At 40.1% G+C, this 15,878-nt stretch overlaps 1 protein-coding gene across 6 annotated transcripts in view; it reads left to right on the top strand.

Moving 5' to 3' along the window:
• Nucleotides 1-15,878, top strand: part of LOC100556634 (protocadherin alpha-C2) — a 296,573-nt gene that overhangs the window by 107,781 nt on the left and 172,914 nt on the right. The window lies entirely within an intron of this gene.

Below are 15,878 nucleotides of genomic sequence, written 5' to 3'. Positions count from 1 at the left end.
ATTTAAAGAAGAAAAATAGTTGGAGGGCAACAGATTAAGCCAATGCATCCTCTGATGTTCTGTTTCAGAAACTCAACCATGCACGCCTGCTGTTTAGTGCTCAATGTCTATTTTGTAACACACTCATCTGGTGACTGTCCCTTGCCAGGCTCCCAGAACTCTCAGAGTGTTTGCTGACCTGTAGCGAGCGCCAGCATTATGTAGTGGTCTGAATGTGACTCGAGCGATCAGGGTTTGATTCCCTTATTGACCATAATTGAACCATGTGAACTTTTTGTATGAGCAGCTTAGAAACTAAAATGACTCAAATGCAAGATTACTTGAATATCAAGTGTTGATTTCTGGCCTAACAGCACTTGAAGAAATTTCACATCCCTGGAAGATACCACACTTAAATTAAAATTGCTCAAATTAAAATTACTGGCTACAGAGCAAACATGTCATATAAGCAATTAAGATAAGAGCTTTGTTTGCAGATGAAAATTAATAAAAATGATATGAAAGAGGAAGAGCTGAATGCAACATTTAATAAAATGTAATCATCTGGTTCTTCATGTCAAACTTCAAGCACAAGGGGTCACTGTTGCCTAGGAAAAGGTACAGAGAAAGAATGAAAATCCAGAGCTCCTCCCTTGGAAGTGTCTGAAAACCCAGCCTGACACTAGCGACATCATACTACAGATAATGCTACAGATCTGAAATCTGTTCAAATGATTACCTCAACACGAATCCGGATCAGATCCTGATCTTCGATACTTCAGGGAAAGGGATTTTGAGAAAACAGAAGACGCTGCTGGGCTTTGTTCCCATCCTTGCCATGGTTGCCTGGCAGAATGAGCCTGTGATGAAGCAGCTGCTGCAGTTGATTCTCCTCCACACAGCCTGGGAGATGGGGAGCGGCCAGCTCCATTATTCTGTGCCGGAGGAATCCCAGCATGGCACCTTTGTGGGCCGCATTGCCCAGGACCTGGGGCTGGAGGTGAGTGAGCTGGTGCCTCGGATGTTTCGTTTGGTCTCAAAAGGACAGAAGAAGGACTTCTTTGAGGTAAATGTGCAGAATGGGATCTTGTTTGTGAATTCCAGGATAGACAGGGAGGAGCTGTGTACTGAAAATACTGATTGTTCCATCCATCTGGAGGTGATTGTTGATAAACCCCTGAGGGTGTTCCATGTGGAGGTGGAGATCAGGGACATAAATGACAATGCTCCTATTTTCTCTGCAAATGAACAAATTCTGAGCATAGCAGAAGTTATAACACCAACTGGCACCAGGTTCCAATTAGAGGGAGCTTCTGATGCTGATATCGGTCCTAATGCTCTTCTAACCTACAAGTTGAGGCCCAATGACTATTTCAGTGTGGAACAAAAAACAGATGGCCACCATAATAAACCCTTAGCTATTATTTTAAGGAAACAATTGGACAGAGAGGAGGTCTCTACCCATCATTTGTTACTCACAGCCACTGATGGGGGGAAACCAGAACTCACTGGTACAGTTCAACTGGTCATCAATGTGCTGGATGCCAATGACAGCCCTCCACTGTTTAACCAGTCGGTTTACAGGGTAAAGCTGATAGAAAATGCAGCTAATGGAACACTCATTATTAAATTGAATGCCACAGACTTAGATGAAGGAAAGAATGGGGAAATCTCCTATTCTTTTTCTACACACACAGCACCAGATGTTCGAAATATTTTTGCGATACATTCCAATACAGGGGAAGTAACAGTGAATGGCAGAGTAGATTTTGAATATAGAAATGTATATGATCTTCAGATTGTAGCAGAAGATAGAGGCAATTTTCCCATGTATGGGCACTGCCAAGTGATAATTGAGGTGTTCGATGTGAATGACAATGCTCCAGAAGTGTCAGTCTCTTCTCTCTCAGTGCCAGTCCCAGAGGACTCCCCACTAGGGACAGTGGTAGCCCTCATCAGCGTGTCAGACAAAGACTCTGAGGCCAATGGACAAGTTACATGCTCCCTGTGGCCCACCGGCCTCCCTTTCAAACTGGTGTCCACGTTCAAGAATTACTATTCCTTAGTGGTGGCTGAGCCCTTGGATCGGGAACACATGGATGAATATGAACTGATGGTGATGGCCCAAGACCAAGGGGTCCCGTCTTTGTCAGCCAGCAGTACTGTGGTTGTGCCAATCAGTGACATCAATGACAATGCCCCTGGGTTTGCACAGCCCTCTTACACAGTCTTTGTGAAGGAGAACAATCCACCAGGTGCCCATATCTTCACAGTGTCTGCCTTTGACCCAGACATAGCTGAGAACAGCCTAATCAGCTACTGGATAGATGAAAAGCTATGGCCACTCTCAAGTTACATTTCAGTACACTCAGAGAGTGGGAAGCTCTATGCTTTGCAGCCTTTGGATTACGAGGAGCTGAAGCTTTTGGAATTTCAAGTAAATGCCAAGGATGCTGGGCTGCCCTCCTTGTGTGGCAACGTGACTATTCAAGTCTTTGTGGTAGATGAAAATGATAATGCACCTGCAGTGACTGGAGAGACAGAAGACAACTCTATTCTTCTAGTGCTTCCTGTGTCATCTGGTCATATGTTGGGTAAGATCCATGCTCTTGATGCCGATTCAGGATACAATGCATGGCTGCGCTATGAACTTCATGAAGGAAATAGTGGACCTTGGCGTGTGGGTCTATATAGTGGTGAAATCAGTACCATTCGCTCTGTGGATGAGGCAGAGGGAAGCAGGAATCACAACCTGCGAGTACTTGTAAAGGATCATGGCAAGCCTCAACTATCAGCCACAGCCACACTGAGTGTATCACTGGTGACAAGTGCACAGGCCATTCAAACCAATATCCGTCTTCCCAGGACAGATGAGAGCTTGAAGCCTAAGGCAGACATTGTCAATTTGTACTTGATCATTGCCATCTGCTCAGTGTCCAGCTTATTCCTGCTTGCAGTCATCACATATGTAGCTCTGCGATGCCAGTTTCAGTCCAAGGAGCCAATGGTATATGGACCTGGAACAGCTACTCTAGTCTGTGCAAGTGAAGTGGGCAGCTGGTCCTATTCAAATCGCCACAGCCACATCTTGACAGGAGTAAATGGGGAGGCTCTAGCCAAGAATGACCTCATGGTCTTCAGTCCCAACATTCCTGCTTCTGAGAATGGGAAACAGCAAGACCTCCTTTGTGGAACGGTTAGTATTTTTGATGGTAGGTTTTCTTTTCTGACATTGTATAATTTCTGTAATATTGAAAAGTAATTGAAATGAACTTAACTTCTATAACAATACCTTTGAAATAATTGTTTGTGTATGTGACTTCAAATTGTCCATTGACTTATGAGAAACCCATGAATTCAATAGATTTTTTTTAAGACAAAACATCAGTGTAAGATGTAGTTTTGCAAATTCTTTCCTTTGAAATATAGCCTATAGCACCTACTATTCATTAGTTGTTTCTCATCCAAATACTAACAGGATATGACCCTGCTTAGCTTCAAAGAATGGACAGGAAAATTAGTTAGTGAAAAATGATTTATGTAAAGTATATTTTCCATATTCAGTTGTAATCACAGAATCATAGAATCTTAGAATAATAGAGTTAGAAGAGACTTCATGGGCCATCCAGTCCATCTCCCTGCCAAGAAGCAGGAAATCCCATTCAAAGCACCCCCGACAGATGGCCATCCAGCCTCTGCTTAAAAGCCTCCAAAGAAGGAGCCTCCACCACAGTCCGGGGAAGAGAGTTCCACTGTCGATCAGCTCTCACAGTGAGGAAGTTCTTCCTGATGTCCAGGTGGAATCTCCTTTCCTGTAGTTTGAAGCCATTGTTCTGCATCTTAGTCTCCAGGGCAGCAGAAAACAAGTCCCTATGACTTCCCCTCACATATTTATACATGGCTATCATGTCTCCTCTCAGCCTTCTCTTCTGCAGGCTAAACATGCCCAGCTCTTTAAGCAGCTCCGCATAGGGTTTGTTTTCCAGACCCTTGATCATTTTAGTCGTTCTCCTCTGGACACATTCCAGCTTGTCAACATCTCCCTTCAATTGCGGTGCCCAGAATTGGGCACAGTATTCCAGGTGTGGTCTGACCAAGGCAGAATAGAGGGGGAACATGACTTCCCTGGATCTAGATGCTATACTCCTATTTATGCAGGCCAAAATCCCATTGGTTTTCTTAGCAGCTGCATCACATTGTTGGCTCATGTTTAACTTGTTGTCCACAAGGACCCCAAGGTCTTTTTCACATGTACTGCTATTGAGCCAGGCGTCCCCCATTTTGTATCTTTGCATTTCATTTTTATGCCTAAGTGGAGTATCTTGCATTCGTCCCTGTTGAACTTCATTTTGTTAGTTTCGGCCCATCTCTCTAGTCTGTAAAGATTGTTTTGAATGCTGCTCCTGTCTTCTGGAGTATTAGCTATCCCTCCCAGTTTGGTGTCATCTGCAAACTTGATGATCGTGCCTTCTAACCCTTCGTCTAAGTTGTTAATAAAGATGTTTAACAGAACCGGGCCCAAGATGGAACCCTGTGGCACTCCACTCATGACTTCTTTCTAAGATGAAGAAGACGCATTGGTGAGCACCCTTTGGGTTCATTCGCTTAGCCAATTACAGATCCATCTAACTGTAGTTTTGTCTAGCCCACATTTTATTAGTTTGTTTTCCAGAAGGTTGTGGGGACCTTGTCAAAGGCCTTACTGAAATCCAGGTACGCTACATCCATGGTGTTCCCTGTATCGACCCAGCTTGTAACTCTATCGAAAAAAGAGATCAGATTAGCCTGGCATTACTTGTTTTTAGTAAATCCGTGATGACTATTACTGATGACCGCAATTGTTTCTAAGTGTTTGCAGACCACTTCCTGATCTTTTCCAGAATCTTGCCTGGTATCGTCGTGAGGCTGACCAGACGGTAATTGTTCGGGTCATTCTTTTCCCCCTTCTTGAAGATAGGGACCACATTTGCCCTCCTCCAATCTGCTGGGACTTCTCCCGTTCTCCAAGAACATTCAAAGATTATTGCCAGTGGTTCCGAAATAACTTCTGCTAGTTCCTTCGATACTCTTGGATGTAGTTGATCTGGCCCTGGGGACTTAAATTTGTTTAGAGCTACCAGGTATTGCTGAACAACTTGTTTCCCTATTTGGGGTTGGATTTCCCCTAATCCTTCATCTACTCCATGTTGGTGAGGTTGAGGATGGCTTTCTTTTTCTGAGAAGACTGAGGCAAAGAAGGCATTAAGTAGTTTTGCCTTTTCCCTATCACCTGTCACCATCATCCCATCTTCTCCTTGCAGAGGCCCTATCGCCTCCTTGTTCTTCCTTTTTCTACCGACATAAGCAAAAAAACAAAACAAAAACAACACATTTTTTTGTTGTTTTTAATGTCCCTGGCAAGCCTGAGCTCATTTTGCGCTTTAGTCTTGCGAACCTTTTTCCCTACAGGAGTTGGCTATTAGTTTGAATTCTTCTTTGGTGATTTTCGCCCCTTTTCCACTTTACTCCTACAAAATACTGTCGTAAGTGATGGAACAATGTAGTTTAGAATATATAAAACAAAAATCATGTCTGTACTGCTGCATGAAACTTAGGAATGGAAACTATAATGTTGTGAATAACTTATTAGAAAACACTATTCTCTTCTCTGAAATATATTTCTCTAACTCCTCTTTTGCACTTTCAAAATCATGTGACTGCAAACTTTGCAGTAAGATTAGAGTCTTATAATTCCATCATGCGAAATGGGACATCTTTCCCTTTGCAAATTAACTTGGCTTCTGATTTGGATGGCCAGGTCCAGAGGAATTTGTATTGCTTTTAGAAATAACATTTCTGTGCTTGCTAGATGAATGGCCTTTGCCCTTTTCAAGGAGGCAATTTTTCCTGATGTGTCCACGTTTTCCACAAAAATAACAAATCCTATTACTTTTATTTTGAAATTATTGCACTGTTGTCTTTAGAGCTGTTGAAAAGGCTTTGGATTGAGTGAAGTGGACTTTTTCTGCTCTCCTCTTCTTTTCAATGTTTTAATATGCTAAATCAGTGTGTAGTAATTGCATTGGTATGATAACAATTAAGAAGTAAAACTGTTGAGTTAAAAATCACAAAGAATGAGGACATGGTTGTTTGTGTTCTTCTAGTGGCCTAGAAACATTAGAAATCTAATTAGGTCAAATCGAACTTTCAAGGGAGTTGCAGTATGTTAAGGAAAAGATTTCAGCTTCCTAAAAGGAAACTGATATAATAGTCTTATTTTAAATGTTTGTGGAAGTCTTGAAATGTATGCAGTAATACAATGTCTTCCAAAAGGCCAGTGACCTGTTTGTGAACTGCACTAATCAGGCCTGTAGCCAGAATTTGGATTCGGGGGGGGGGGGGGGGCTGGGATTTTGGTTGGGGGGGGGGCTGAGTCTGGGTGAGAGAGGATCTAGCCTAGAAAAACTTTTGTATCGTTATCCCAATACCCCCATGCATATGGAATATATTGAGCATGGTGATCAGATCATGATACGAATAAACATAGCAGTTTAAATAATAAATGTAAGGCCTTCTCGCGGACCATCCTGAGAATTTCGGGGGGGGGGGGTGAAGCCCCTCAAGCCCCCCCCCTCCCCGCCACATGCCTGGCACTAATATAACTAGATCAGTATAGATAGTGGCAGTAGGAGAAGCAAGATGACTAGCACTGGAGGAGAAGTCTGCTTGGAGCTCATAGATTTCTCCTTGTCTTGGACTACTGGATGATACAAAAAAAAGTGTAACTATTAGGGTATTGCAGTAATTGGATTCTGGCCAATGGTATCAGGAAAAGGTGAATTCTTGTACATCTTTATTTAGATGTAAACTTCATGCAGATATGTATTGGAAAATAGCTTGACTTTACAATCTCCAAAAGAAGATGTAAAATATTGTGTTCTAATGTGTTTGGGAAAATCATGTTACAATATATTCGTTACATCATGGACTTCAAAAATGAAATATTTACATAGAAATGCATATTTATAATTAGTAATCAAGACATTATTAAATCAGCTAATGTGATATACAGTAATCACTGTCACAGTGACCATGTCTGTAGTTTATTTTTGAAAATCCCTTCATAAACTTCTCTCTGGTTGCAATGTGAGATGCACATAATGTTAATGAAATGAGTAATAGTTTGTTCTTCAATCATTCATATTTTGAGATTTTTTTTTAGTTGAAGTCTTCCCTGGGAAATTTCCAACAAACTTTTACAATATATGAACTTAATACTCTTGATAACTTGCTCGTTCCAGATTGCTGACTTGTCAGAGACTGAAACTGACTATATTGTACTTGTAATAATTTTAAGGAAAAATTATGGGGTATATCTCCATGTTTACAATAGCAATTTTATCTGATGCAGTCATATGTTTTGGAAATATGTAATCCTCCAGGTAGGTCATTGGTTACTACCAACACTTCATTAAGAGCTTATATTGAGAAAAATGAAACCTTGGTGACTGAATTGGTTATTGTACACATGTATTTGTGGGAATTCATTAGTTCCTGTCAGCATTTGAAAGAGGTTTCATATCAGCTGAATTTCCTCAAGCATGTAGAACAAGTAAAAAAACTTCAACTGAGATTGTTTGCATTGGATAATGATTCCATGTAAGTTTGTGTAAGACTGCAACTTTAAATCCATGCATGCATAAGGTAAAGGTAAAGGTTTTCCCCTGACATTAAGCCTAGCCATGTCCAACTCTGAGGGTTGGTGCTCATCTCCATTTCTAAACTGAAGAGCTGGTGTTGTCTGTAGACACCTCCAACGTCATGTGACTGGCATGACTGCATGGAGCACCGTTACCTTCCCGCCGGAACGGTACCTATTGATCTAGTCACATTTGCATGTTTTCGAACTGCTAGGTTGGGAGAAGCTGGGGCTAACACTGGAGCATACTCTGCTCCCTGGATTTGAACCACCGACCTTTTGATCATCAAGTTCAGCAGCTCAGCGAAATAATAATAATAATAATAATAATAATAATAATAATAATAATAATACTTATATACTGCCTTATGTCCCGAAGAGGACTCCGGGCGCATTCCAACATGCGAAGTATTCAATTGCCAATAGAAGACCATATAAGATAGACATCATAAAAAATCTGCTATACCACCGGGGACTCCTTCATGCTTCATATATGCATACAATTATAAGTTGTTATTCATTTCAAATTTATTCTGTTAGTGCCAAGATATTTCCTTTCTTTCTGTGAACTTAATTAGGTATTTTATGCTGCTGTGTGTAACTTTCTCCAGGTTTTAAAAAAACTCTTTCCTCTCTCTTTCTTATAAGCAGAGGAACAACGAAGGAAGTGCTTACCAGATGCTTTTTCCTTTTCACTATAACTTCTGGTAGCTATGTATTTTTCTCTCTCCTGGAAGTGTAATTGATTTTGGGCAACTGTGATTTAAAGTAGAAAAATAGTGGGAGGGCAAGAGATTAAGCCAATGCACCCTCTGACATTCTATTTCAGAATGTTTCATGCACATTTGCTATTTGGTGCTTGCTGTCTATCTTGTAACACACTCATCTGGTGGCTGTCCTTTGCCAAGCTCCCAGAGCTCTCAGAGGGTTTGCAGACCCCAGCGAGAGCCAGTATTATGTAGTGTGACTCTAGAGATCTGGATTTGATTCCCCGCTTGGCCATGAAACTCCATTGGGTGACAATGGGTAAACTGCACTTTCCCGGTCACAGGGAAAGACAAATGTAAACCCCTTCTGAAGAAATCTTGTCAAGAGGTTTCATGATACGATGACTATAAATTGGGAATGACTTAAATCACACAGTAGCAGCAGCAGCAACAAGAAAAAGAAGAGGACCCTGCTGTTAGAAATAATAGTTTATCAACTCTGAAAAACAGGAACATTTTGTTTGAGCAGCTTGGACATGAGAATCGCATGGATTCATCAAATGCAAGATTGCTTGGATATCAAGTAATGAACCTTCTCAGGATAAAAGTAACATGGCTGTTTAGTGGAAATTATAATTACAGGATATAGAGCAAGGAGATCATGAACAGCATTGAAGAAAAGTTGGTTGCTCAGAACTTTGAGACCGAAAGTACATAAAAATGACATAGAAGATCTGAGATGATTGCAACATTTAATAGAATTTAATTTTCTAGTTCTCTATTTCAAATGTCAGTCACAAGGGGGCACTGTTGCCTAAGGAAAGATATAGAAAGACTGAAAATCCAGAGCTCCTCCCTTGAAAGTGTCTGAAAACCCTGCCTGACACTAGCAATATCACACAGAGAATGCTTCAGCTTTGAAATCTATTCAAATGATTACCTCAACACGAATCCGGATCAGATCCTGTTCTTCGATCCTCCAGGGAAAGGGATTTTGATAAAACAGAAGACATTGCTGGGCTTTGTTCCTCTCCTTGCCATGGTTGCCTGGCAGAATGAGTCTGTGATGAAGCAGCTGCTGCAGTTGATTCTCCTCCACACAGCCTGGGAGATGGGGAGCGGCCAGCTCCATTATTCTGTGCCGGAGGAATCCCAGCATGGCACCTTTGTGGGCCGCATTGCTCAGGACCTGGGGCTGGAGGTGAGTGAGCTGGTGCCTCGGATGTTTCGGATGGTCTCAAAAGGATGGAAGAAAGACTTCTTTGAGGTAAATGTGCAGAATGGGATCTTGTTTGTGAATTCCAGGATAGACAGGGAGGAGCTGTGCGCAAGGAACGTTGATTGTTCCATCCATCTAGAGGTGATTGTTGATAAACCCCTGAGGGTGTTCCATGTGGAGGTGGAGATCAGGGACATAAATGACAATGCTCCTATTTTCTCTGGAAATGAACAAATTTTGAGCATAGCAGAAGTCATTACATCAACTGGCACCAGATTTCCATTGGTGGGAGCTTCTGATGCTGATATTGGTCCTAATGCTCTTTTAACCTACAAGCTGAGGCCCAATGACTATTTCAGTGTGGAACAAAAAACAGATTACCACCACAATAAACCCTTAGCAATTGTTTTGAGGAAACAGTTAGACAGAGAGGAGATCCCTACACATCATTTGCTACTCATTGCCAATGATGAGGGGAAACCAGAACTTACTGGTACAGTCCAGCTGGTCATCAATGTGCTGGATGCTAATGACAATCCTCCGGTTTTTAACCAGTCAGTTTATAAGATAAAATTGGTAGAAAATGCAGCTAATGGCACACTAGTTATCAAACTGAATGCCACTGACTTAGATGAAAGAACTAATGGAGAAATCTCCTATTCATTTTCTATACATGTAGCACCAGATGTTCAAAATATTTTTAGCATAAATACAAATACAGGGGAAATAACAGTAATTGGAGCAGTAGATTTTGAAGAAAGAAATATATTTGATCTTCATATAGTAGCAGACGATAAAGGCAATCCTCCATTGTCTGGGCATTGCCAAGTGATCATTGAGGTGTTAGATGTGAATGACAATGCTCCAGAGGTGTCAGTCTCATCCCTCTCAGTGCCAGTCTCAGAGGACTCCCCACCAGGGACAGTGGTGGCCCTCATCAGTGTGTCAGACAAGGACTCTGAGGCCAATGGGCAAGTGACCTGTTCTATAAGGCCTCCTGGCCTTCCCTTCAAACTGGTGTCTACCTTCAAGAATTACTATTCCTTAGTAGTGGCTGAGCCCCTGGATCGGGAACATAATACTGAGTATGGATTGATGGTTATGGCACAAGACCACGGAGACCCATCATTGTCAGCCAGTAGTACTGTGGTTGCGCCAATCAGTGACATCAATGACAACGCGCCCAGTTTTGCGCAGCCCGCTTACACTGTCTTTGTGAAGGAGAACAATCCACCAGGTGCCCATATCTTTACAGTGTCTGCCTTTGATCCAGATATAGCGGAAAACAGCTTAATCAGCTACTGGATTGATGAAAAATTGTTGCCACTCTCAAGTTATATTTCAGTACACTCAGAGAGTGGGAAGCTCTATGCTTTGCAGCCATTGGATTATGAGGAGCTGAAGCTTTTGGAGTTCCAAGTGAATGCCAAAGATGCTGGGCTGCCCTCCTTGTGTGGCAATGTGACTATTCAAGTCTTTGTGGTGGATGAGAATGATAATGCACCTGCAGTGACTGGGCAGACAGAAGACAACTCTATTCTTCTAGTGGTCCCTGTGTCTGCTGGTCACATGTTGGGTAAGATCCATGCTCTTGATGCCGACTCAGGATACAATGCATGGCTGCGCTATGAACTGCATGAAGGAAATAGTGGACCTTGGCGTGTGGGCCTGTATAGTGGTGAAATCAGTACCATTCGCTCTGTGGATGAGGCAGAGGGAAACAGAAATCACAACCTGCATGTAGTTGTAAAGGATCATGGCAACCCTCAATTATCAACCACAGCAACACTGAGTGTATCACTAGTGACAAGTGCCCAGGCCATTCAAACTAATATCCGCCTTCCCAGGACAGATGAGATCTCAAAGCCTAAGGCAGACATTGTCAATTTGTACTTGATCATTGCCATCTGTTCCGTGTCCAGTTTATTCCTGCTGGCAGTCATCACGTATGTAGCTCTACGTTGCCAGTTTCAGCCTAAGGAGCCAATGGTATATGGTCCTGGAACAGCTACTCTGGTCTGTGCCAGTGAAGTGGGCAGTTGGTCCTATTCAAATCGCCACAGCCACATCTTGACAGGAGTAAATGGGAAGGCTCTAGCCAAGAATGATCTCATGGTCTTCAGTCCTAACATCCCTGCTTCTTCTGAGAATGGGAAACAGCAAGACCTCCTTTGTGGAACGGTTAGTATTATTCATGGTAGGTTTTCTTTTCTAACACAGAATAATTTCTTTAACACTGAAAAATAGTTGGATGGAGCTTAACTCTACTATGTATGCACTTTGAATAGTTGTGTATGTACATACATACATACATGACTTCAAGTTACCTGTTGACTTACTGCAAACCTGAGAATTCCATCAGGTTTTCTTAGACAAGGAATCTTCAATGGAGGTGACAAAAGACCACTTTTTAGCTATAAACACATATAACACATCATAATGTTTAATCCCTGTTGCCAGTGCTTTTCAGATAGTTGACAATTTAATGTGAAAGTATCTTCTATCCATTGATAACACATAAGGCAATAAGATAAAATGGTACGGTGTAGTTCAAAATTCAATAATAGTTCTATCATTTGTCTATGAATAAACCACAATATATTTAAACCATCTATCATTAACCCCTCTCTCATCTTTAATCTATATTGATTGTTTTTTTTAATATCAACAAGTCAATTCTTTCTCTTTGAAAGGAAATTCTCTTCCAAACATAGCTTTGTGTGAAAAACACCTTAAAGATACTTATGAATAAAATCTTTGTATATATATTTTCCCCACACTCATAATAATGGCTCCTTATGAAGTGATTGTTGAAGTTTGGGTCTGTTTTTATTTTAACATACCAAGGTTAGGCATGCATTTCACATTTCAGACCTGGTTTATTTGCAGATTCAAAATGTTTCTGCTATTTCAATGTTTTTTCAGTCTCAGCAATTACTCTCTCATCATACAATAGTGATTCATTCAATCTTCAATTAAATGTTCCTTTTCTGTTAGTCAGAATTAGCACAACAGGATTATGGTCTGCAATTGTAACAGGTAGGATTGTCATACTTTTCATTTTATGACATGAAGATTTGGCTATCAAAGATATATCTGCTCTGGAAAACAAATTATGTCTTGCTCAGAAAAAGTATAATCCTTTGCTTGGCATTTATGTCTTTATGCTTTTGGAGTGAAAAATTATCAATTAAATAATAATAAAAACAATTTTAGGAGTTTACATTGATTTTCTTTATTTTTTTCTCAGATATTTTATCAAATTTTGGTGAAATCACTCAATTCCAACCTCCCATCCTGATCATATTTTCATCAAATAATTCATTCATTTTTGGCTTCTTGACTCTGGATTATTAACTTTCTGGTTCACATCTCCTGTCATTTTATCCAATGAGTTATGTATTTCTTTCAGTTTCTCAAAGAAATCTCTTCTCATAAATCTTATCTTTAACAACAGCTGCAGACTTTTAAAGCTCCTCTTTTTTCTTTGCTTACGTTTGTGATGAAGAACAGATAGTTTTTATTCATGTTTAAATAGTGTGTAGAAACCCAATCCTCAAAATGGCAATCTGCTAACGCAACAGACTGATTATATAAAATTCGTAAAAATGGGAGGCATAGCATGTTTGCACATATCTAAGCTGTATGTATGTAGCTTTATCTGCTATGTTTTGCAGAGCTCCCATTTATGTTCATACAGCTACAGCTTGAACATACGTAGGTTTTATACAGACAGGACATGAAAACATACAGACCAAAGATGGAGCCAGCTGCCACAATACCTGTCCCCTCCACTGTATGTTCATTCTTGTTATTTGTTTGTTGTTGTGCTCATTGAATTTGACTTATGGTGAACAGACTGAGAGAATGTGCCTTTTCCAAGAGAATTCAATATGTTTCCATGGTTGAGTAAAGTCAAACCACTATAACACATTGGCTCTTTTACATTGTATATAACTTAAAAGGAACTAAGGGATCATAATTAGATGTTAGATGGAATCTACTTGAATGACAGTTTTTGTGAGTTTTTTCTTTTTTCTTTTTGTAATGTTTTATAGCAGCGCTGTGTTTATTTGCATAAGAAGTGAATAAAGATGAACAACACATATTACCTCTATAACAAATCTTGTTAAGAAAGGATTGTGTCAAACAGTGCAAAACAAACACATTCTACATTAGGTAAATCAATTTGACAATTCCATTGAATGTGTATTCTGTGTTGTTCTGACTTTTTTTTTATAACTAAGATTATGGTTTCATTTATTTCTACTTGTGGTCCTCTGACCACAATAAATCACAACCAACACATTTCTAAAACTAGCCCAGATGACCTGCTCTTTGAATATTTTGTTATGAATGTGCTTGAGCATTTGTTTTACAAAATCCAACATGTGATCGAGTGGAATATCTTATGAAGTAATTAGACTTATATAAACACTAGACACTTGAGAACTTGGTTGTCTGTATCATCCACTGTAAGTGACAGTACATGAGCTACAAGCACCTCACAGTTGTCTTATGAAAAGGGTTATTCACCGTATTATCCCTCTTGTTGTTTTTTTCAAACCTATGTTTAAGATGTCTGTTTCGAGCACTCTTTTCTATTTTTAAATATGTAAGTATTTGCAGTTAGGTGTAATACTTTTATACTTCACTTATGTTTGGGCATCTTTGAGTGTGTTTTTTTTTTAAAGCAAGCAACTGTAGGCTTTTCTCTGATGTCAGATTTTTATGAGTGGATGGATGGGCTAAACTGAGAAGACTGTAACTATGCCATCAATTGTCTCTTCAAACTGTAAAATGAAAATTATTTTCAGGTTAAAATCTAACTTTTTTATTTAACAGGCAATGTGCACACATGCATTACAATCATGACATGTTGAAAATTAATAACAAAATAACCATCAACTTCCTTGATCAAAAAACCAGAATTAGTGACAAAATTCTGAAGCAATATACGGTTTCAATTTCAAGAAAAAACATATTATAACCCTGGAAGGTAAGTAAAGTTGACAGCTGGTTTATGGTCTAAGGTTGGATCTACACTGCCATATTATCACAGGATCTGATCCCAGATTCTCTGCATATACCAGTTTATCTGGCAGTGTAGACTCATATAATCTATTTCAAAGCAGATCATCTGGTTTCAGATCCTGGGATATAGGGCAGTGTAAATCCAGCTTAATGCTGCACATCGTCTGATGAATGGTTTTCCCAGTTCATTCAAATATATCATATTGGCTTTCCATAATATAGTCACAAGAATGGAAATGTTTAAATGTTACGGATTATCCTTTGTATCTAAATTACATTCTGGACTTGCATTGTGAATACCTGTGGCAACTTGATAGAGAAGATGGAAGCCAAATTCAACAAGTGATAAAAGTTTGTAAGCAAACTTCTGAAATTTTATTCTATAACAACAGATTGTTATTTGACGAAAGGTAGAGTATAAAAAAATAAATCCACGTACCACCTTAGCTCATAACATTATTATAATGTCAGTATTTTCGTACTATGGTACAAATGGTTCAGTGAAGTCCTCTGATACAGATGAAATAAAAGACAGAACTTCAGGCTATATCTATGGATCTAGCTAACTTCAAGGAGATAGAATTTTTTCAAAAGTATGCTTACACTAGAAAAATGACTATTAAAGAGAAGATTCCATGAGACTGTAACGGTTATATTTTGAGATTCTAATGGCTAGAATCAGTGGAAGACTTTGTATTTCTAGGCACAAAGATTACTGCAAATGCAGACTGCAGCCAGGAAATCAGAAACGTTTACTTCTTGAGAGGAGAGCAATGACCAATATTGATAAAATAATGAAGAGTAGAGACATCACACTGGCAACAAAGGTCTGCATAGTTAAAGCAATTGTATTCCCCGCATGGGTGAGAGAGCTGGACCATAAGGAAGGCTGAGCGAAGGAAGATAGATGCTTTTGAACTGTGGTGTTGGAGGAAAATCCTGAGAGTGCCTTGGACTGCAAGAAGATCCAACCAATCCATCCTCCAGGAAATAATGCCCGGCTGCTCACTGGAGAGAAGGATATTAGGGGCAAAGATGAAGAACTTTGGCCACATCATGAGAAGACAGGAAAGCTTGGAGAAGATCATGATGCTTGGGAAAATGGAAGGAAAAAGGAAGAGGGGCCGACCAAGAGCGAGATGGATGGATGGTATCCTTTAAGTGACTGGCTTGACCTTGAAGGAACTGGGGGTGGCCACGTCCGACAGGGAGCTCTGGTGTGGGCTAGTCCATGAGATCATGGAGAGTCTGAAGTGACTGA

Source organism: Anolis carolinensis, chromosome 4 (assembly GCF_035594765.1).
Source record: "Anolis carolinensis isolate JA03-04 chromosome 4, rAnoCar3.1.pri, whole genome shotgun sequence".
In the NCBI taxonomy this organism is placed as follows: domain Eukaryota; kingdom Metazoa; phylum Chordata; class Lepidosauria; order Squamata; family Dactyloidae; genus Anolis; species Anolis carolinensis.
Note: the sequence above shows the minus strand (reverse complement) of the source record. Positions and strands in the feature narration are given on the sequence as shown.